Source organism: Sorex araneus, chromosome 7 (genome assembly GCF_027595985.1).
Source record: "Sorex araneus isolate mSorAra2 chromosome 7, mSorAra2.pri, whole genome shotgun sequence".
Taxonomy (NCBI): domain Eukaryota; kingdom Metazoa; phylum Chordata; class Mammalia; order Eulipotyphla; family Soricidae; genus Sorex; species Sorex araneus.
The window spans coordinates 39,397,959-39,413,263 of NC_073308.1; positions in this window are offsets into that span (position 1 = coordinate 39,397,959).

Sequence of the window (15,305 nt, forward strand, 5' to 3'; positions counted from 1 at the left end):
TCCTCACAGTTGTGTACAACCCTACCACTGTCACCCTGTCCCTGATACCTCCTTCCTGGGAATGAACTGAAAGTGTTGGAAACACAGAACAGGGCTGGGATGTCTGCCTTGCACGTGGCTGACCCCAGGTTAATCCCAGGCACTGCATTTAGTCCCCCAAGCACAGACAGGAGTGAGAGACACCTGAGCACAGAGCCAGGACTAAGCCCTGAACACTGCCAGGTGTGGCCCAAAACCAAAAAGAGAAAAACTGGGAATTAATTGAGTTTTATTGCAACCCTCCATCCTAAAATTTACAGTTTTTCTCCTACTTTTTCCACTTTTTTTTTTTATGATTATTACCAGCTCAGCCTTTGCAAGAGGGTTTACGCAACAGAAGTAATCCTTCACTTTTGTTTGGAGTTTTACAGAGTCCTGTGTGCATCTGAATCATGGTGCCTGGGAGCCACGAGAATGCATCATTAACGCTTCTCTCAGAGGAGAATAAAGGCTTATATAGGCTACACACCAACTTTTCCCCTGGCCCCACACTCAAGGCGACCACTGTCCCGGCATCCACTTCCAACTCACTATCTCACTGAACCATCATCGCCCTAAGGAATCACTGCTCTACTGATGCCAGAGCTGAAACCCAAGGGTGAAGTCTTTGCCCTAAGTCAGGCAGGTGTTATGGGCAGAATCTATCTGAACCCAAAGCGCGTGCAAATAACTCAGCCTCAGAGAGCCCAAGATCCCAGTTGCTAGAACAGTCTCAGAACTCACATACACCCAAATCTCTTAAGCCGCACGAGCATGTGGTATGTGGTTCCTTCATTCCAGCCTGGGGAGATCTCAGAGTCAAGCATCATTCTACTGGATTCAGTTCTTTGTTCAGGCTCTTTGTGTTCCCTAGGTGGCTGATCCCTGTTCACACTACTCCATCTCTCTGCCAACATTTTTTACCACCCCTTCCCCCAGCTTCTGGGTTCAGTGTTTCTCCCTTCACTGAATTTGGCAGCGATTGAGTAATCTGCAGGATAATGGTGAGAAGAAAGTTCAGGAAACCTACTCCCATCCAATTCAGAAATGATCACATGAACTTCAGTTAGAAAATGGTGCCTGAGGGGGATCTGCTCCCGGTCCTGCCTCCAAGAAGACCTATCTCTTGAATAAACTAGGTGTATGAAATACAGCAGGGAAAGCCTCTTCCAAATGGTGCTGGGAAAACTGGTTAGCCACATAGAAGGGAGGAAGGGAGGGAGGGCAGGAGGGAGGGAGGGCAGGAGGGAGAGAGGAAGGAAGGAAGGAAGGAAGGAAGGAAGGAAGGAAGGAAGGAAGGAAGGAAGGAAGGAAGGAAGGAAGGAAGAAGGAAGGGGGGGAGGGAGGGAGGGAGGGAGGGAGGGAGGGAGGGAGGGAGGGAGGGAGGGAGGGAGGGAGGGAGGGAGGGAGCAGGGAGGAAGGAAGGAGAAGAGGGAGGGAGTCAGGGAGGAGCGAGTCTCTCTGGATCCCTATTTCAACCCATATACAAAATTTAATTCAGAATGGTTTAAAGATGTCAATATTAGATGAAATCCATAAAAAGACATCAATACATAACTGCCTAATTCTTCAGAGGCATCTTCGGTGACTCAGTGCTATTGGCCAAGAAAACAAACAAAAGTAGACAAATGGGACATCACATTAAGCTTCTACACTGCAAAAGAAATGATGACCAGAATAAAAAGGGATTCTACTGACTGGGAGAAAAAACTTACCATGTGTCAAGCAAAAGGCTAATATCCAAGTTTATATGGTACCACAAAACTAAACAACCCCACCGAAAAAAATAGAGAAGCAAAACAGATACTTTAAGAAGAAATTCAGATGGTCAATAGGTATATAAAAACAACATTCTGTATCATTTATCGGGAAAATGCAAAGCAAAATAGCAATGATCTAGCTGTCACTTCATACCGGTAAGTCTGATATAGTTTCAAAGAGTAGAAACAACCAGTGCAGGTAGGGGAGAAAGAATCCTCATCTACTGTTGCTAAGAATGTGGTTTTTTTTTTTATTGAGTCACCATGTGGAAAGTTACAAAGTTTTCAGGTTTAAGTCTCAGTTATGCTAAGAACACCCATCCCTTCACCAGTGCACATATGCTAAGAATGTTATCTGGTTCAACCTCTATGGAACACATGAGCAATAGCACAGAGGATAGGGCATTTGCTTTGCACACAACCGACCTGGGTTCGAGTCTTCTGTCCCTCTCAGAGAGCCAGCAAGCTACCAAGAGTATCTTGCCCACACAGCAGAGCCTGGCAAGCTACCCGTGGCATATTCAATCAAAAAGAGTAACAAGTCTCACAATGGAGATGTTACTGGTGCCCACTCGAGCAAATTGATGAACAATGGGACGACAGTGCTACAGTGCACAAAAACTTAAGAACTGAGCTTCATAGGATCAGTAATTCAGCTTCTTGGTATCTACCTCGAGTCCAAAAACATCAATTCAAAAGGTATTTGCACTCCTGTGTTCATTACAGCACTATTTGCAGAGTCAAGATCTGCAAACAAATCAAATGCCCAACAACAGATGGCTTTAAAAAAAAAAACCCTGTGGTGTGTATACTATTCAGTCACAGGAAAAGATCACTTGTATCACTTATAGTCCCATTGATCTTCGATTTGCTCGAGCCAGTAACATCTCCACTTGTCCCTGTCTCGAGCTAGTACAGCCCAATGATATCTGCTTGCTCCAGGAACAGGAAGAGCGTCAAATCGTTCATTCAGGAATTTGACGAAGAAATCTGATCATCTAGCTGGTGGGCGGCCACGAGGTCTTCTGACGTCCCGTGGAATCCAGTCGGTAACAGCTCTAGTCCAGTGGTCATCTCTGAATCGCATTACATGTCTGGCCCATCTGATTTTTGATGCCTTGGCAAACGAGACAGCATCCCTGATTTTTGACCATCGACGAAGGTCAGAACTCCGGATTCCTTCTCTCACTTGAGTGAGACACGATATTCCTAGCATAGTTCTTTCGATTCCTCTTTGGGATACCCTAAGAGCATTCTCATCCTGCTTGCGTAGGGCCCAGGTCTCTGAGGCATATGTTAGTGCAGGAAGAATGGTGGAATCGAAAAGATGTGGCCAGAGTCGGAGGTTCTTCATTCTCTTAACCACTTCTTCGACGCTCTTGAATGCATTCCACACTGCTCTCTTCCTCCTGCGCAGTTCTGGCACCAAGTCGTTCCTCATGTTGATTTCTCGAACCAGGTACACATAGCTGCTGCATTTGGAGATGTTCGTTCCATTGAGAGCAAATGGAGCTTCAGGGACCAGTTAAAAGATAAAACATGAAAAACTGGTGAACTGGATAGAATTAGCAGGCTATAAAGTTTATCAGATTGTTTATTAGTAAAGTGTAAAGCAAAACCACAAATCCTAATTTGTTACTACTGGAGGGTGTTTAGGTGAAGTGTGTCAGAGGGAGAAGGACAAAAACCAGATGATCTCTCCCATATGAAGTATAAAGAAATAGGGCTGGGGATGTAGCCAGTGTCAAACACTTGCCTTGCATGTTGAGGCCCTGGGTTCAATCTTGGGAAAGAGAGTGAATTGTTGGATATCATTGGTTTGTCCTTTCCCCCTTGCCACTAGGAGCTTAGGTTTATCAGTCACACCCATCAAAGTGCTCCCGAGTCACTCCCATTCCTTTTTTTATCTGTAACCATTTCTACCAGTTTATCTGCTCTTTACTTAATCTGACTCTGCTAATTTGTAAGGTCAGAACTTCCTAGGCTTTTTTTTTGGGGGGGTCACACCTGGCTCTGCACAGGGGTTACTCCTGGCTCTGCACTCAGGAATTATCCCTGGCGGTGCTCAGGGGACCATATGGGATGCTGGGAATCGAACCCGGGTCGGCCGCGTGCAAGGCAAACGCCCTACCCGCTGTGCTATCGCTCTAGCCCCCGACTTCCTAGGACACTGAATATTATAACATTGCCTTTCTCTCCTCTTTATGCCTTTTGAATAATTTACTTTAAAGCTATGTCTTTTTTGTATAGACACAAGAAGACAATATTATGTTTTTGTAACTTGGGACTTAATTGGCCTCGAATATTATTCCCTCCCAGACATCTGCTTTCTCCACTTAAGCCTCAGTTGCCCTCAGTTCCTAGCACCCCAAAAGCAGGGTCCTGACGAGGGACAGGAAGGATCCAGGGCAAGCGGTGAGTTATGTGCTACCCTAGCATCGAGATGGGCCTGGCCAAAGTGCCTAATTCTTAACTATAAGTTAAGAGCTTGATCATAGACAAATGCTGTCATGATCCAAAAGTAATGATGAGACTAGGACCCTGCTAGGGATAGGAAAGACTGTTCTGGCATGAGCACTGTAGTCTGAGATTGAGATGGCCCCAGGAGAGCAATTCTATAAGCTTTAATGCATCTCTTATTGTGTCCATACAAAATGATTAATATTATGAATTCTTATATGTTTGCTGGCTGAGGAGAAGAGAAACACATTCATGGGACTCCGCCCTTGGGTGGATCCTCCTGCTGAAAGAGAATTAAGTTCTAGGAGAAGCATCCCCTGAGGGAAAGGAACCTTACCCTATTGCTGACCACACCTATGTGTATGCCCCAACCCGCTCATGCTGTGGAGATTTAACTAGGCTGTAAGAGTGGGTTGGGGGCCAGATCCACAGATCGAGAGAGAGAGACCAAGAGCCGGGAGAGAAGCAGGGAGAGAGAATGAAATAAACCAATCGAGCAACCAGTTTGGCCTTGTTCCTTCCTTCGCCTGCCACATCATCGCCATCAACCTCCTGGGGGTGGGGGAAGCGGCCGGAGACTACCAAACTCTGGTGGCGGGAGAGACAGCGCTGCTGCCCTAGGCCCTGTGCCTGGCTCGGTGTGGTGAGGTGCTCTTTCCCTCGCCCGCGCCTTTCTTTTATTTTTGTGTTTTACACAGTGAATGAGAGAAAGAGACAGAGAAATGGCCAGGGAGAAGAGGCCCTGAGAGTTGGCCTGTGGAACATAGTTTGCCAAAGGTGGGTTGTGGGTGGGTGGGGAGAGGGCATCTAAGGAGAGAGGCGGAGGGATGCTGGCTCTGGTGGCAGGCATGACACAGCAACTTTGTATGCCTGAAACATTGCTATTAACAGGGTTGTAAATCATGGTGCCTAATTTAATAATTGGGGGCAGTGGGTAGGGTTGTGCCAGACAAAAAGAAGAGAGTGGCAGAGACTGAAGTAAATGAGAGCATGCGATCTTGTGAGCCTGAGGGAGACCTAGTTTATTGTGGCTTTAACTTAAGGACCATGGGAAAGGGAAGAATAGTTTCTATTTGTTTTTATTCAAACAAGAGGTTGATTTTTTTCCCCTTCTATCATTCTATCCTTACTGGTCTTCCTTTTAATTCTTCTTACAAACACTTATATATTGATTATAATTCCATGTTCTAGTCCAAGAGGTATATGTCTATAAATACAGTTAATCCCAATCAGCCTATGAAGTAGTTTCTTACAATATAACATAAAAGATAAGTTTGTGAACTGAATAAAAGTAGCAGGTTATAAAATTTATTAGGTTGTTTATCAGTAAAGCACAAATCAGAACCACAATGTGACGTTGTTATCTTTGAGGTCGATCATACTTTTCAAAACTGGAAAAGAACAAGTATTGCTAAGTATGTGAAGAAATTGTAACCTTTGTATATTTCCTGCTAGGATGGGGGAAATGTTTGGCTTCGACGGAAAAGAGTCTGGCATTTCCTAAAAGAATTCAACATAACCGAGCAATTCTACTAGTAAGTAGTCAAAAGAATAGAAACCAGGTCTTTAAGCAAAACCTTGTACAGAAATGCTCACAGAAGCACAATTAAATCGCCCAAATGTCCATCAGTGAATGAATGGATAAGCAAACCAACCTAGATCCACACTTCAGGATATTTTTCAGCAATACAAAGGAATGAAGAGCCAGAGAAACAGTACAGGAGTTAGGGCACTTGCTTGCATGTAAGCAGACACCCATTCAAGTCCTTGCAGATGGTCCCTAAGCACAGCCAAGGGTCACCTTAGCACAGAGCTAGGAATAGTCCTGAGCACTGCCAGGTGTGACCCAATGCTTGCCCCACACACACAACAATTTCTTGAAACTTGAAAAGTACTAATATAAGGTAAATATTGATAAACCTTGAGAACATGCTAAATGAAAGAAGCCAAACACATATTGCATGGTTCTGTTTTTATGATCTAAAATAGAGGAATATTTAGAGACAGAGCAGACCCATGGTTCTCAGGGCTGGGGGGAGGGGGATTGGGTAGTGGCAACATACTATGTGAGAGATTTCCTCCTGAGGTGGCAAAAACACCTTGGAACTAGACAGAGGTGATAGTTCCACCACACTGTGAGTACACTAAAGGCCAATAGACTACATGCTTTTAAATGGTTTATTTATGCTGCGTGAACTTTATCTCATGAGAAAAAAAAATCCAAAGAAAAAGTTAATGATTAAAACATAGTACTGGGGATGGAGTGATAGTATAGCAGGTTGGGCATTTGCCCTGCACCTGGCCGACCTGGGCCGACCCAGGTTTGAGTCCCAGCATCCCATACTACCCCCTGAGCACAACCAGGAGTCATTCCTGAGTACAGAGCCAGGAGTAACCCCTGTGCATCGCCGGGTGTGACCCAAAAGCAAAACAAAAACAAAACAGCAACAACAAAAAAAAACATAGTACTTATTACATTAATTCGACACTGGAGAAGAACTGTTCCTCGGAACATGCGACAACAGAGGTATTGGTGGCATTGGTGTCCTTGTCAACATGAACTTGGCCATGAGCATTGATTCATTCGAATGCCTAACAACATGAATCTTATGCTTGAATTATGCTTTTATAGATGTGGCTCACTGCCACAGTTTCTATCTTCATCGTCTACGTACCAATATCCAACTACAATGAAGAAGAAATTGAGAAGTTCTACATGGAGCTGGAGAAGTTCTATTAAGAAGACCACACCTTCTACATGATCATTGTCGGTGATTTTAATGCCAAGATAGGACCAAGAAGTTCCCCTGAAGAACTCCACATTGGGACCCATGGCCTAGAATGGAATGAACAGGGTGAGAGACTGTCTGAGTTCATCATGTTGACCAAGACCATCCATGGTAACTCACAATTCCAGAAGGCGGAATCTAAACATTGGATATGGGAGTCTCCCGGTGGACAGTTCCACAATAAAATTGACCACATCATATTCAATCGAAGGTCTTGCCTAACCCATGTCATTGTTGTCCCAAACTTCCAAAAGGGATCAGACCACCGTCTCCTTCACGCAAAATTCTACTTCACAGAGCGGAGAAAAGGACTGCAAAGTTTAAGTTTAAGAAGAGAAGTCCCAGAATGACTACCAACTGGGAGTTCTTTGGCATTATTGCAGCAACATGGGAAGATGACTACATTGATGAGGAATACGATCCACTGGTTCAGCACCTCCATGATTGTGAGAAGAATGCTGAGAGTGGAAAAGCCACAAACAGATGCCTGTCTTCGGAAACTCTCGAGCTCATTCGCCAACGTGGTTTGGCTCGAGCCTCAGGCAATCACAAGCTAACGTCCAAGCTCGCAAAGCTGTGCAGAGAAGCGATAAAGGAAGACCTCAAAGAGAGAAGAGCAGCAGTATTGGCCATTGCGGCAGAAGCCAGGAAAAGTATTAGCAATGCTCGCCTGTCCTTTGCCAACTACAAGACCAAGATGACTGCCCTCCGACGTCCTGATGGATCTATCACATCTTCCAGAAGGGCAATGAAGAGGATTATTCATGACTTCTACTCGGATCTCTTCGACAGCCACGCCCACCTGCCCACATACCAAATTCCTCAGGATGAATATGTTGTTCCCAATGTCCTCCCTTCCAAAATCTGACATCCCATTTTGCTGGTAAAGATGCATACAACACCCGGTCCAGACAAGGTCAGACCCAAACACCTGAAGAATCTGCCACCAGTACTTGTCAATACACTGGCTTGGCTCTTCACACACTACCTCTCTGTGTACAAGGTTTTGTCCCAATGGAAAACCAGCAGGACTGTTCTGTTGTACAAGAAGGAACACATCCACAACATCAGCAACTATCACCCGATCTACCTGTTATCCGTCGTCTACAAGTTGTTCACTCGAGTCATCCTGAATAGAATAGGCAGAACACTAGACGAAGGACAACCATGCTAGCAAGCCGGTATCCGAAAAGGATTCAGCACAATCGACCATATCCACACAGTGACAAAGCTCACTGAAGTTTTGTGAGATGCCGCTCTGTCTAACGTTCATTGATTTAAAGAAGGCCTTTGATTCTGTTGAGACTGAAGCAGTCATCGAAGCCCTAGCCAAATAGGACATTCAAACTCAGTACATCAAGATCCTCCACGAGCTGTATTATGGATTCACCATCTGGATATCACCATTCTACAAGGAAGTGATCATTGATGTAAAGAGAGGGATTCGGCAGGGTGACACCATTTCACTGAAACTCTTCAGTGCCACCCTCAAGAATGTCATGCGACAACTGGAATGGGAAGGAATGGGAGTGAAGATAGACGGTTGGCAACTACACCACCTCTGCTTCGCTGATGACATTGTTCTCATAACACCAAACATTAGCCAAGCAGCACAAATGCTGGCTGACTTTGACCATAAGTATGGAAATGCCGGACTGCAGCTGAATCTCACCAAAACAATGTTCATGAAAAATGAACTAGTCCCTGACATTTCATTTGCTCTCAATGGAACGAACATCTCTGAATGCAGCAGCTATGTGTACCTGGGTCTAGAACTCAACATGACAAACGACCTAGCACCTGAATTGCACAAAAGAAAGAGAGCAGCATGGAACACCTTCAAGAGCATCGAAGAAGTGGTTAGGAGGACGAAGAACCTCTGGCTCCAGGCACATCTTTTCGACTCCACTGTTCTTCCTGCACTAACATACACCTCAGAGACCTGGGCCCTACGAAAACAGGATGAGAACGCTATTCAGGTATCCCAAAGAGGAATCAAAAGAGCTATGCTTGGAGTATCACGTTTCACTCAAGTGAGAGAAGGAATCCAGAGTTCAAACCTCCATCGACAATCAAGAATCAGAGACACTGTCTCATTTGCCAAGGTATCAAAAATCAGATGGGCCGGACATGTAATGTGATTTAGAGATGACCACTGGACTAGAGCTGTTATCGACTGGATTCCATGGGACGTCAAAAGACCGCGTGGCCGCCCACCTATGAGATGGTCTGACTTCTTCATCAAAACCCTGAAGGAATGGTTTGAGGTTCTTTGTGTTCCTGAAACAAGCTGATACCACTGGGCTATACTAGCACACAACAGGGATGAATGGAGACGTTACTGGCGCCTGCTTGAGCAAATCGAAGATCAACTGGATGACAAGTGATACAAGTGATACTAATTACATGAGTGGTATGAATAAAATCACTGTCACTGTCATCCCATTGCTCATCGATTTGCTCGAGCGGGCACCAGTAACATCTCTCATTGAGAGACTTATTGTTACTGTTTTTGGCATATCCAATACGCATGGGTAGCTTGCCAGGCTCTGCCGCACGGGCTCAATACTCTCAGTAGCTTGCCGGGCTCTCCAAGAGGGGCAGAGGAATAGAACTCGGGTTGGCCGCATGAAAGGCGAATGCCCAACCTCTGTGCTATCACTCCAGCCCATGAATAAAATATTCACAAGAAAGGAAGAACATTTGAGATTTAGGTATTTGCCTTGTATGCCACCAATTATACAATGAAATACCACTCATTGCTAAAATAAATGGGCTCTCAAATCATGAAAAGACATAAGGGACATGCACACCACTAAAAGTAAATGGTCTGAGTAAGCTATACTCTAAATATCTGACATCCTGCAAAAAAGCAAAACTATGGAGACAATGAGGAGATCAGTGGTTGTGAGGAAGGTGAGGAGATGAACAGGCAAAGCAGAAATAATTTGGGGTGCATGAAAATACACTGCAGGATATCATAAAGATAGATACATGCCTGTGCATGCTGGCCTGATAGAACGGAATGCACACCACCAAGAGCAAATACTACAAGGGCTATGGACTTCGGACAACCATGTGTCTATATAGGTTCAGCCTTAGTTCAAAAAATAAAAGTGTCGGGGCCAGAGCAATAGCACAGAGGGTAGGGCGTTTGCCTTGCACACATCTGACCTGGGTTCAATCCCCGGCATCCCATATGGTCTTCCCAACACCGCCAGGAGTATTTCCTGAGTGCATGAGCCAGAGGTAACCCCAGTGCATCGCCGGGTGCGATCCAAAAAGAAAAAAATAAATAAATAAAAGTGTCATTCTGGTTAGTGGTGTTGATAATGCTCTGCATGTGTAGGAAATTACTATACCTTCCTCTCAATTTTATTGCAAGCCTAAAACTCTTAAGAAATAATTATTTAAAAGTTAGAATGAACTAGGCATGTGGCTCAGTGGTAGAGAGCACGGCTTTCTGCATCTGTGTCCCTTCGTTCCACCCCCAGCAGCAATGCAGGAGTGTGGAGGGGTTAGAGGGGGTACTGTGGAGGGGCTGGGGGAAAATTCAATACATCAGTGAATGAAACAATATTTAAAAGATGAGGCACTGAAAAATGGTAAATTTAAACATAAAGTCTCTGAGTTTAAAGACTTCCTAATCTAGTTGGAAAAAATGAACCCAACGTATAAAAGTCTAAGACATATAAAAGTCAAATCAGTCTCAAGTTCACCCTCCATCGACTCTCCACATATATCCAGCTGCTTGCTTAAAAGCCGGTTGTTATTCCTAAAAATGTCACTCTCCTAACAAGAATGATTTTCTCCTCTGATGCCAATTCTTTGGGGCACATCCTTAGCAGTGGGATTGCTGGGTGATATGATAATTTTATGTTTAATTTTTTTAACAAGTGCCAAAATATTCCCATTTTACATCGCCATCACCAAAAGTACAAAGGATTTAAATTTTTCTACTGCCTCTCCAACACTCTATTTTAGGTGTTTTGCTCTTTTCTGCGTTTTGCTCTTTTCTGGCCAGACTCTTAAGTGCAAAGTGTTATCCCATTCTACTTTGATCACATTTCGCTAAAGACTAACCTAAATAACTCCTAAACACAACATCATTTCTCCTATCCACTGACATGTTTCTGATAAGCTATAATGCAACAGCTTCCTTTATAGAATAATTATTAGAATGAAGTCAGTTAATATACAAATCCTTGGGGGCTAGAGAGATAGTACAGAGGGTAGGGTATTTGTCTTGAAAGCCCCAAGTCCCACCAGAAGTGACCCTTGAGCACAGAGCCAAGAGCACCACTATATGACCCAAAAATACAAAAGAAATACATCCTCAGTCAAATTTCACTGAAGCAACTTCATTCACATCTTTGAGCCCTTCCTAAACCTACCGAATCAAAATCCAGTGCTTCTTTCTATTACCAAGCTATACTTTGTTATTGCTACCAGAGGTTTTAATATGCAGCCGTGGCTGGGAACCTCCAGACTGGGGCTCTGTTTCCCAAACTGATTGGATGGTGGGAGTCAGCTAAAGCACTAATTAAAAGGTGAATTTCCTGGCCTGATACCAGATCTTTGGAAACAAAATTTCCAAGAGACAGGCCTGGAAAGAAGTGTCCACCTGTGATTCCTATGACAGGGCCAGTTTAGGAAACCCTGGCCCAGCAGATAGCAGAGGGCAGTAAACATTGAGTGCAATTTGCAACTAGATACTCGACCTTGGAAAATATGATCTTCTTGCACCAGGCTCTATAAAGAGAAAACTCACTCACCTTAGCAGGGTGACTGCTGCAGGGTGGCTACCCCGTGACCCCCTGCAGCCACTGTCCTTCATTAACTACTATCCCTCTCTCACATTCTCTGAAGTCTAGACCGTGACTTCATGATCACATGTCACAGAGGCCACACTGCCCTTCCAGAGGTCTAATCCTTGTGTGTGGTTCTCCCTCCCTGGTGAAATCCTAACCTTCCTTTTACAAGCTCGAAGCATTCCAAATGCATGCTACCAGTGATCCTCATAGCATCTCTAAGAAAGTAGTTTTTCACTCCACGAATGTGGCTCGAAGACATCATGGGACTTACTCAAGATGACACACCTGAGATGCAGCTATGCATGGAGCAAACCCAAGAGAGATGACCAAGCCAGGACACGGCCACAGCCTGGTTGTAGAGCACAGTCTCACAAGTATGACCTCCCCAGGAGAGTCCACCAGACAAGTGCACCAGACAAGTGCTCAGGCTTCTAATAATTTTTAAATTTCAGTTCCAAATACCTGGCCCCACCTGCCTGCAGGGATGCCGGGGAGGGTGCCAGGCGGTTTGGGGAAAGAATTTCAGTTAGTCTAGTGGAGGGGGTGGTGAGAGCAACAGGTGGCCACACTTCCCTACCCCACCCCCATCACCACATCCTCCGAGAACTGAGGGCAGCCGGAAGAGGATATCACCTCAGCTCTGGGCAGCAGGAAAGAAGCTGACCTCTGAGTGAGAGATAGCAGGGGAGGAGCTACAGCAAGGGGAAAAATGGGAGGGGGTACTGTTCCCTCCCAGAAACAAAAGATGGAATAGTTTCCAGCCATGTCAAACTAGTCTTGTGACTGTCATGCTGGTATAGGAATCTAGGGTTGTTTTTCTCTAAATTGAGCTTTGGTGGCTTACAATGCTGTTAACAATGGTTTCTCATGCACATAATTCCAACACCACACCCATCACCAGGGTACCCCCTCTCTCTCTCAAGGACCCCAAGGAATCTGGCAAGAAAGGGCCATGGAAAGTTGAGATGCTTCAGAGGAGCACACAGGGAGTGCCCAGAAGAGACAGGAGTGGATAGCAGCTGTCCCCTGGAGACAAGTCACCAGGCCTGGAAGATCTGTGCCCAGAGACCAGATCACATATTAGTAAATGTACCCAGAGGTGGTTAGCACTTCACAGCTTCACAGGGCCTTGGAGTGTTCAAAGCCTCCCCGTTCCCATGAACTCCTCACTCCACCAATAATCTAATCTAAGTGCAAACGTGGGTCTTGCGCCACATCCCATTTCATGACGTCATCTAACCCATCTTCAACTATAAGGCTACCGCAGGCTCATTCTAAACGAAACATCTGGAACTATTACCAGCTCATTGTCTTTTGGAGAGACGTGGGGAGGGACACTGTGCCTCTGTTTTCAGGGAAATTCTCTCCTGCAGTAATGGAAGCCAGTGAAGGATTTCTTGATTTGGTATCGGCTATAACTGAGTGAGGGAGGAGAAAGCCAGTGACAACAGAATTGTAGAAAGCAACGAGCCTGGGAAGAGGTTTTCAGAAGAAAGGGCAGGCAATGACTGAATGGTCTTTCATTTCCAGGTGGACTTTACAGGTCATGGGGAAGTTAATTACCAGATCTGAAAAAGGACAGTACTGAGAGAGCAAGACTGCCACTAAGGTGTCCACATACCTCCTTCCTCCTCTAGAGAAGAGAGGTATCTCAGGTACAGAGTTGCATGAGGTCAACCCAGGTTTGATCCCTGGCATCCTATGTGGTTCCCTAAGCACACCAGGAGTGATCCCTGAGCACAGAACAAGGAGTAAGCCCTGAGTACCACCTGGTGTACCCCTCCCCCCAAAATAAAATCGAGTACAAAAGAGCTCTCTCCGCTAACAAATTTTTAGGTGGAAATGCTTTGAGGCTATGACTTTGGGGATTTTTTTTTTCTTCTTCTTCCATTTTTTTTTTTTTGGCTTTTGGGTTTTGAGTTACACCCAGCAATGCTCAGGGGTTACTCCTGCACTCATAAACTACTCCTGGTGGTATACTCAAGGGACCATATAGGATGCTGGGGATTGAACCTGGCTTAGCCAAGCGCAAGGCAAATGTCCTGCCTAATGTACTACTGCTCCAGCCCAGAATCTGGAGATTCTTGTCTTATTCAGGAAGCCTTCTGCCTCCTAGATACCGCCACCCAATTGAGGGTCTCTTTCTAAAGCATCTGGCTCCCTGGCTACCTACTGCTGGTTTCTGTCTTTTCATCGGTGGCCTCCCCTCTACATACTTGCTTGAGTCTTCACATACTAAAGCTATTTCTGCTCTCTTGGAAGGGGTTGAATGTCTTCCCCTTCCCAAGGTCACAGCTGGCTGGCTCAGGAGAAAGATCTGTTTCCTCCCACCCTTCTTGGTGTTTGATGGAACATGGGGCAAATTACCTGGTTGAGCCCATTCTTCCCTCCCCATCACTCAACCCAGCTACTAAGTACCTACTAACTGCCAACAACTCGAAATACACTAGTGATCAAATAGACATATAGCCTAGGGCTTAAAGTCAGGGCCCAAAGACTTCAGAAGAGCGCCCCCCTCGCCCCAACAAAGCCCAAATGTTTCTGTGGATTTACCTACAGAAATATTTGCAATATCCATAACCAATGAAAGGCTTAACTTTCAAAGACAGAACTCCAATAACTCAGTATAACAGAAAGTCAAATAGAAGAAGAACAAAGGCTGGAGTGATAGCACAGCAGGTAGGGCGTTTGCCTTGCATTCGGCCGACCTGGGTTCAATTTCCAGCATTCCATATGGTCCCCCGAGCACCGCCAGGAGTAATTCCTGAGTGCATGAGCCAGGAACAACACCTGTGCATCACTAAAATAAAAGAAAGAAAGAAAAAGAAAAGGAAAAAAGAACAAGATACTTGAACATTCAATGGGGAAAAAATGTATTAAATGATATCAGGATTATCAGGGAAATACAAATTTAAACTACAATGAGATACCATTACAATATCCATCAGAATGGCTAGGATGTTAAAAATATTTTAAAATTGACAATACAGGGGCTGGGGTGATAGCACAGCGGGCAGGGCATTTGTCTTGCACGCAGCCGACCCGGGTTCAATTCCCAGCATCCCATATGGTCCCCTGAGCACCACCAGGGGTAATTCCTGAGTGCAGAGCCAGGAGTAACCCCTGTGTATCGCCAGGTGTGACCCCCCCAAAAAAATTTGACAATACAACATGTTGATGAGGATTTTGAGCAATTGGCTGGCATAAATTACAATGGGAACATTGAAAATTATTTTGTTGTATTTACAACACTAAACACAGAACCATGACAAAGGACACAAACAAAAGCATATTTCTAAGAAGCCTAAACTGGGAACAACCCAAAGATCCATCAATAGAATAGATAAATAAATACTCTTAAAGTCAGTGGCACACTATACAGCAATCAAATTGAATGAGCTATTTCTATAACATCAACCAGTTTCACCAATAATCCTGTGTGACAAAAGTCAGACACAAAATAC